We start from the raw sequence: 8,516 nt of genomic DNA, 5'->3' as shown, positions 1-8,516 counted from the left end.
GTAGTAGGAGCCTTACCTCCTACTTTGACCACTAAATTCACAGATGTTTGCATCTCTCATTGCAGTGTAGCAGGGAGCTCAACACATCCTTTATACTCTTTGGTACTGGTTAAACCTGTATCCAGGTCTGTCTATTTAATGTGTCAAGAAACAAAATAATATATTTTAGAATTTTTGATTATTTATTGTGTTTTTATTCATTTATTGCTTTTGGAGGGCATTAGATCTTAAATCCAAACTCAAAAGTTTATTGTGATTATTGATATCAGAATTAAACCCAGTTTTTAAAAAGATATTAGCTTAGCAACAGGGCTTGACACATAAAGAACTTTTGGAGATACTTGTTTTTGAAGTGCTAAGGATTAAGCCCAGGCTTCATAATGCTAGGCAAGCCTGTTACCATTGGGTTACATCCCCAGCCCTCTACACTTGAGTAGGAAAAGTCTTCATGCTTGAAGTCTGCATGATCTTCAGCGATCCAGTAAAGTTTGATGCCAAAAACTTCAAACCACGCCTAACTGTGGTTTCAGTTTGTAGTCAGGAACTCAACATTGGCGCCCAAGTTCAACTGATAGAAAGCTCCACATAATTTCTGGACTTGGGAGGTTTATTTGTGTTTGGTTTTCTTTGTTGTTGCTTATTTTGGGAGGAGCTGAGCATTGAACCCAGGGTCTGGTTCAGGCTGTACTGTGTTCTTAACCACCAAATAAATGCATTTTAAAGAAACATAATCATGGGAAAATAGAACACTGTTACCCTTCCTTATATTTCTTTTTGGATAGGTACACACACACACACACACACACATATACATACATACACACACACACATATACATATACATACATACACACACACATACATACACTGGGGATTAAACCCAAGAGGCACTTTACCGTGGAGTACATCCCCAGCCCTTAGTTTTTTATTTTGAGACAGGGTCTCAGTAAGTTGTTGCTTCAGGCCTCTCAAATTGCTGAGGCTGGCCTTGAATTTGGTAATCCTCCTGCCTCAACCTCCCAAATCGTTGGGATTACAGGCTTGTGCCATCACCACCAGCTGGTTTTCATTTAAATATGATAAATGGAGGAGGGCTGTGGCCCTTTCTGCAGTGGGGGTTGTGGGGTGTCCCTAAGGCTCAGGGTCTGCATCCTGTTCTGGAATCTTAATGGGGTTGATTTGGAAGCAGAGGCTTGATCCTGGGGGAAGGCAGGTAAGGGCGGGACCTGACAGCCCTCATCTCTGCATCTCTTTCCCCTTCCTGCTGTCCTTGGTTTTAAATTCTCCTCCCCTCCCCCACCTTTCTTCCTCTCCTCTCCTTTCTTCAGCATTTCAACCTTTCTCTCCAGGACCCTCTTTTCTTCACTCTCTCCGTTCCTTTTCATCTTGTTTTTTGAAGGCTGGTTGCCAAGACATGGGACTGCGTCCACCTGGGACAGGCCAAAATAAAAAGAGGCACAAGGCAGGGCTCCTCACCAGGGTGCTGTGCATGATGAGGAGCTGTCTTTGCTCTTCCTGGGAAGGTTCAGTGAAAGTCACTTCAGTCTTCCCTGGAGATCACACTGTGGGGTCCGGATTAGGATCCTCACTGAAGGGTCCCAACATTGAGAGGATTTTCCTTGAAATTAGTCTTTGTTTTCCTTTGGATCTGGGGGTTTTCAATCAGTCCCTCCCTGAGGAGGGAATTCTGCTCCTGGCAGGAAACTGAGCCCTAGGAGGTGATCTGATCCTAGAACCCAAAGGCTGCTCTTGGAGGGGGTGGGAGGGCTCCTCAGCTTTTCAGATCCACCCACCACAATCCAGGTGGATGCTAATTGAAGTGTGTGGGACTCCACATCCTGCTCAGGACTGAGGATATCCCCAGCTGTGGGGTCTGATTCTCGCAGCCCGCAGACTCCCCTAACTGCCAAACAGCCCCAGAACTGAAACACAGATGCAGCTCGCCCACCCCAAGGCGCCCACAAGCGCCTTCACTCTGCTTTTATGTCAACCAATAGTTGTGATTTTCTTTGGTCCAAGTCGGGGTGATGTGATCTACAGCAATTTGGTAAAGTTTGGTGCCAAAAACTTCAAACCACGCTGAACAGTGCTTTTGCTTTGTATTCAGGAACTCAGCATTGGCACCAAAGGTCAACTCAGAGAAAGCCCCTAGTATTCTTGTGAATCCAGGGGTCCCAAGGGAGAGTGGAGGGAGAAAGGGTGCTTAATGACAAGGCAAACTTCAGCACAGGAGCTTTCTGGTAAGCATGGTTATTACTATTACTATTGAGATGTAATTCATTTATCAGAAGTCAGACTTTGAAAGTGTGCAATTCTGTGGTTTTAGTACAATCATGAGGTTGTGCCACCACCACTACTACCTTCTTTGGATTGTTTAAAGGATGTGGAGAGGAGGTCTGATGGTTGGAAGGCAGAGGCAGGAACAGTCCCCAGGGAGATTGCTTTGCAGTAATATTCTGTTGAGACAGGGTAAGGAGACAGGGCAGCCTGCTTTGACCCCAGCCTAGGAGAGATGTGACCAGAGAAATGGGGGAGAGGGTGATGCTAAACAACAGGTTGTGGCACCTGTGGGCTTTGATGGGAGTGTAGAGGTATCCTACATTACAGTCAACAGATGCAGCTGCTGTGGCTTGGCTTGGAGCATTATGGTGACAACAGGAGATAGACACAGTATTTAGGAAGAAGTCTTTGCAGGATTCTAGGATAAAGGTAGTTGAAAGTTGGTACCAAGGTAGTGACTGTTAAGCTGTAAAAAGGGTTTTAGGAGCTGCCTGGGAAAGCCAGAGGGGCAGGGGAAAGCATCAGTTAGAAATTACCAAGGGTGGTGTTGCAGTTAATAGAAGTAGGGCAAGTGTGTGTGTGTGGTGGGGGGATGTCTATAGTGTTTGGAAAGGTGTAGAGTGTGCTTATAGACCTGTCTGATATGAGGTGCAGAGATGCAGATGCCCTAAGGGAGACTAGTTGGTGTTGGATTGGCCTATGGGGGGTAGCCTGATGGGGCTCCTGAGTTGCCCTGGGGGAGCTAAGGCAGTTACAGGATGTGGCCAGAAGAAAGGAAACCTGCTGGATCTTGGAGTCAATGGCAGGAAAAGGAGCAGATTAGAATGTAATAAACTAGCGATTTATTTTCACTTATAAAGTGAGGGTGTTTGGATCCTGAGAGATTTTAGTGCAGAAGTTGCTTCTGAGAGCAGAAGTGGCTGAAATCTGCAAAGAGCTCATCTAATCTGGTTACTGGTGACATTGCCAGCAAGGCTGTACTTGAATGAGGGCAGAGTGCTGGGAAAGCATCAAGGCTTGGCTCTGCCATTAAGCATAGCCCCTCCCTCTCTGCTCCAGTTTGGTCTGTCCCCATTGAGTGAGTGCTTATTGAGCAACACCCAATGACTGCTAAACTCCACCTGAACCTGAACTTTCAACTTGAATATGATTTGAGTATTTGTAAGCCATCTAAAATTTCTACCTGATAGAGGGAGTAGATAGGTTCATAGTCTTGGCATAAGAAGTCATATCACAGAGTTTGAATGTTGGAAGTGTACTTTTGGTTATAAGTTAAAGAAACTCTAGCACAATTTAATACTTTTTCTTGTTTGTTTTTTTATTTTGCTCGTAATAAACCAGATTTAATGTCACCATTCTTCAGTCAATGAGATTTCTGTTGATCTGTTTCTTAGCTGATTACTATCAATTGTACATGGATAGTTCTCATCAGAGCTGAGCATTTTCACTTGAAGCTAATCAGTTTTCATTTAAAATTAATAATACATGTGCATGTAAATTAAAACTAAACATAACCATTTGTAATCTAACATGGGATATTCAAACAAAAAACTAAGAAAGTTGCCACTAGAAAGGAGATATAGAAGAAAAAAAGTAAATGGAGATAATATTTTTTTAATCATTAAGACAACTGCTAGGAATGTATTCAGAACAACCAAAGTCAGAGAAAACATGTGAAATGTGTAAGTTTTATCTCCAGTTGAAATAAATGTGTTTAAAGAAATAAATTGCTAGTTTATTACATTCTAAAGAGAGAGAAAGAGGGGAACAAAAAAACAAGCATATTTTGTAATTTTGGAACACTGAAAATTATCGAACATGGAATTAGTAATTTATAAAACAATCACACCCCTGATTTTCTTTTGAGGGTTAGGGTTAGATTTTATCTCACTCCAGTAAGAATGGCAGCCATTATGAAGTCAAACAACAACAAGTGTTGGCGAGGATGCGGGGGAAAAAGGTACACTCATACATTGCTGGTGGAACTGCAAATTGGTGCAGCCAATTTGGAAAGTAGTATGGAGATTCCTTGGAAAGCTGGGAATGGAACCACCATTTGGCCCAGCTATTCCCCTTCTCGGACTATACCCAAAAGACCTAAAAAGAGCATACTACAGGGACTTAGCTACATCAATGTTTATGGCAGACTATGGTACCAACTTAGATGCCCTTCAATAGATGACTGGATAAAAAAAATGTGGCATTTATACACAATGGAATATTACTCAGCACTAAAAAATAACAAGATCATGGCATTTTCAGGGAAATGGATGGCATTAGAGCAGATTATGCTAAGTGAAGTTAGCCAATACCTAAAAAACAAATGCTGAATGTCTTCTCTAATATAAGGGGGGCGGTGACTCAAAATGGGATAGGGAGAAGAGCATGAAAAGAAGATTACCACTAAATAGGGAAGAGAGGTGGGAGGGAAAGGGAGGGAGAAGGGGAATTGCATGGAGGATGGAAGGAGACCCTCATTGTTATACAAAATACATGTATGATGATGTGAGGGGGGGGGAAGAAGTGTGTCACATTAGATTGGGTAGAGAGAAGTGATGGGAGGGGAGGGGACGGGAAGAGGTATAGGAAGGGCAGCAGAATAAAATAGACACTAATATTGCTGCATTATATGTGATTGTATAACCAATGTGATTCTGCAACCTGTACACTCAGAAAAATGAGAAATTATACCCCATTTGAATCAAATGTATGATATGTCAAGATCATTGAACTGTCATGTGTAACTAATAAAAAAATGAAACAAGGGCATGAAACAGACTTCAAACTCATGCTAACTATACTAACAATATTGTGTTTTTACTGAAAAATACTATTAGAGATAAAATTAAGTTAAATTTCAGGTACTTTCCATTTAATGTGGGCAAAATTACAATGTTGACATTGTAATAAACTAGCAATTTATTTACAAATTACATTGTAATATACTAGCAATTTATTTTCACTTATAAAGTATTTTAGGAAAAGTTTACAGTCTTCAATACTCAAAATTAAAGAGGAATTTTAATTTTTTAATCAATTAATTTTTCATACCTAAGAATTATGATGGCAATGTAAAACAAAAGTTTAATTCTGCTGAACTAAAGCTCAAATAGATTCATATTTTTAAATGTATGAAAATATCCAATCTTTAAAATATTGATAATTTCTTTTATGAATGTAAAATATTTAAGTAATCACAAGAGATACTTTATATCATAAAAAAATTCACATGATATACTCATGACACTCAAGAATTAAAATCAAGAAAGTGGTAGTCACCCTAATATAGAATTTATTTCTTTTTGTCACCTCCATTCCTTATATATAATCTTTATTTCACAATATCTGCATACAAATATTTATCACAATCTGATAGGTAGAAGAGAAAAAATTTTTTTTTTTTGCCTTCTAGAGCTCAAGTAAATTTACTCAGTGTTCTTAGTAAGTTTCCTTTTAACATTATCTGAACCGTCAGTCATAGGTTTTAAGACCAATGAACTAGTGCCATTAGAAGATAATTTTGTTCCACATTTCTTTTTATACAATGAAAACTATTGCTGCCAAAGAGCAGCCAACTCAATATATCCTTAAAAGGACTAAGAGTCATAGAAGAAGTCTGTGTAACCATGATGGTTATCTTTTTGGCCACAAGAAAGATGGTATAAAGGAACATAAGATTATGCTTTGATGTGTTCAGATGCTTGGTGCGCTGAAATGTGAAGGGACCCCAGCAAGGTTACCTTGGAAAGATAGGACATCTTCAGCCATTCATCATCTCTGGTTTCCAATCTCCTTTACCAACTGTTCAAAATTCATGATAGTGATACCAGCCGCACCTTGGGCCCATCCAATAGCTATCATGACTGGCCAGCCATTTTTGTGATAGCTATTAGCATGTGTGACTCCACCTTCTATTTTCCAAGTTCTGGTCACTTCTTTCATCTCCACAGCCAGAAGTTGAGCGGGTTAAGAATGAATAGCCCTAGGAAATTAGGTCCCATGGGCAAAAAAAAAATATATAATATACCAGATTGAAGATGCCAGTAAAATATTAATGTGGTTGGCAAGAAACCTCAGTGGAGGCTCTTCAAGCAGTACACATGTTAAAATTCCTCCACCAAATCAGGGAGCATAGCAGTAGACCAGCTTGAATCAGGATTCTTCCATGCCCCTTCCAATCCTACCAGCTGATGCTTCAGTGCCATCACAGACACCAGATGTGGGTGATGTCAAAAAAGGGGAACATGGACGTGCAGGAGAAGGCCAAATTATGTCAAAAATGACACAATTTCCTGTTTTGCAGGGTTTTTTTATGTAAATATACTAGGGATTGATCTCAAGGTCTGGTGTCTGCTGGGCAATCCCTCTATCCCTGAGGAGCTTCATCCTCAGCCCTAATTACCTTTTTTGTTATTGTTCTTAAAACCGATTAGTATTCTTTGTCTGTATTTGCCACAGTTGTGTGTTCTTTTGTTTTGTTTTATTTTGGAGGTGAGTCTGCTATGTTTTCCAGGCTGGACTAAAACTTCTTGGCTCAAAGGAATGCTCCTGCCTCAGCCTCCAGGTAGCAGGCATGCACCATAGGGCCTGGCTCCTTCTCCATTTTTTGTTTTCTATATTTTTTATTGGTGCACGATAGTTGTACATATGGTGGAATTTGTTGTTATGTATTCAAATGTGTACACAATATAACAAAGTAATTGTCTAATGTCATTCCCCAGGATTTACACTTTCCATCTCCTCCTCCCTCCCCTGGTTTCTTTCCTCTACTCTAGTTATCTTCCTTTGATTCTCATGAGACCCTCCCCTCCTTTCTTTGGTTTTTCCTCTCTATCTTCCACAAAGAGAGAAAACATGTGACCCTTGACTTTCTGACTCTGGCTTATTTCACTTAACATAATGTTGACAAATTCAATCCATTTTCCTGAAAATGGAAAATTTTCATTCTTCCTTATGGCTATGTCAAACTCCATCCTTTATACATTCCATATTCTCTTTTTTCATCCATTGATGGAAATCTAGGCTGGTACCATACTTTGACTATTTTGAATCATGCTGCTATAAACATGAATGTGTGTGTATCACTGTTGTATGATGATTTTAATTTTTTAGACTTAATACTGAGGAGTGGTACAACTGGGTGGTGGTTCCATTCTGAGTCTTGAGGGACCTCTCTACTAATTTCCTTAGTAGTTGTACTAATTTACAATCCTACCAACAGTGTTGTTCTTTCTCCACATCTTCTCCAGCATTTATTATTGTTTGTATTCATGATGGCTGCCATTCAAACTGGAGTGGGATGAAATCTCAGTGTAGTTTTGATTTACTTTTCCCTAATTGCTAATGATATTTTCATGTATTTGTTGACCATTTGTGTTTCTTTTGAGAAGTGTCTTGTTTAGGTGATTTGCACATTTATTATTTGGATTATTTTTTATGGTGTTGAGTTTTTTGAGTTCTTTATATATTCCAGATATGAATCCTCTGTCAGAAGAGTAGGCATCATTTTCTGAGCTTTCAGGTACCTATTGAGAAAGTCATTGCCTGTACCTGTATGTTAGGTGTTGAACCTCATTTTTCTTTTAGGACTTGCATAATTGATGGCCTAATTCCTAGGACTTTGATCATTTTGAGTTGACTTGTGCAAGGTGAGAAATAAAAATCACACCTTATTCTTCCACATATGCATAGCCTGTTTTCCAACACAATGGTTTAAAAGGCATTTTTTTCTCCACTGCATGCTTTATCAAGGATCAGATGACTGTATCTGTTTGGTGTGTGTGTGTGTGTGTGTGTGTGTGTGTGTGTGTGTGTTTATACCAAGTATCCAAGTACCATGCATTTTTTGTTACTATTGCTATGTAGTATAATTTGAAGTCAGGTGCTGTGATTTTTTAGGCTTAGAACAGCATTTCTTTTTAGGCTTAGAACTGCTTTGGCTTTTCTGGGTCTTTCATTCTTCCAACTGCACAGTAAAACTGTTTTCTCTAATTCTTAAAAAAAATGTCATTGATATTTTGATGGGGATTGTATCGAATCTGTATATTGCTTTTGGTTTTATGTTCATTTAGCAATATTCATTCTGTGTATCTTTGAACATAGGACATCTCTCCTATTCTTGTGTCTTCTTCAATTTCTTTCTTCACTGTTCTATAGTTTACATAGTGGAGGTCTTTTACCTCCTTGGTTTGATTTATTCCTAGGTACTTTCTTTATTGAGGCTATTATGAATGGGA

The 8,516-nt window shown here is 39.5% G+C and overlaps 1 pseudogene; it reads right to left on the bottom strand.

Annotated features, from left to right (window-relative positions):
* Positions 1-5,705: 5,705 nt before the first annotated feature.
* Positions 5,706-6,553, bottom strand: LOC124109299 (trimeric intracellular cation channel type B-like; annotated as a pseudogene).
* Positions 6,554-8,516: the final 1,963 nt, after the last annotated feature.

Source organism: Marmota monax, unplaced genomic scaffold, assembly GCF_021218885.2.
Source record: "Marmota monax isolate L192 unplaced genomic scaffold, Marmota_monax_Labrador192_F-V1.1 WCK01_AAM20220418_F8-fsc01006, whole genome shotgun sequence".
Taxonomy (NCBI): Eukaryota; Metazoa; Chordata; class Mammalia; order Rodentia; family Sciuridae; genus Marmota; species Marmota monax.
This window is presented reverse-complemented; position numbering and strand designations above follow the sequence as displayed.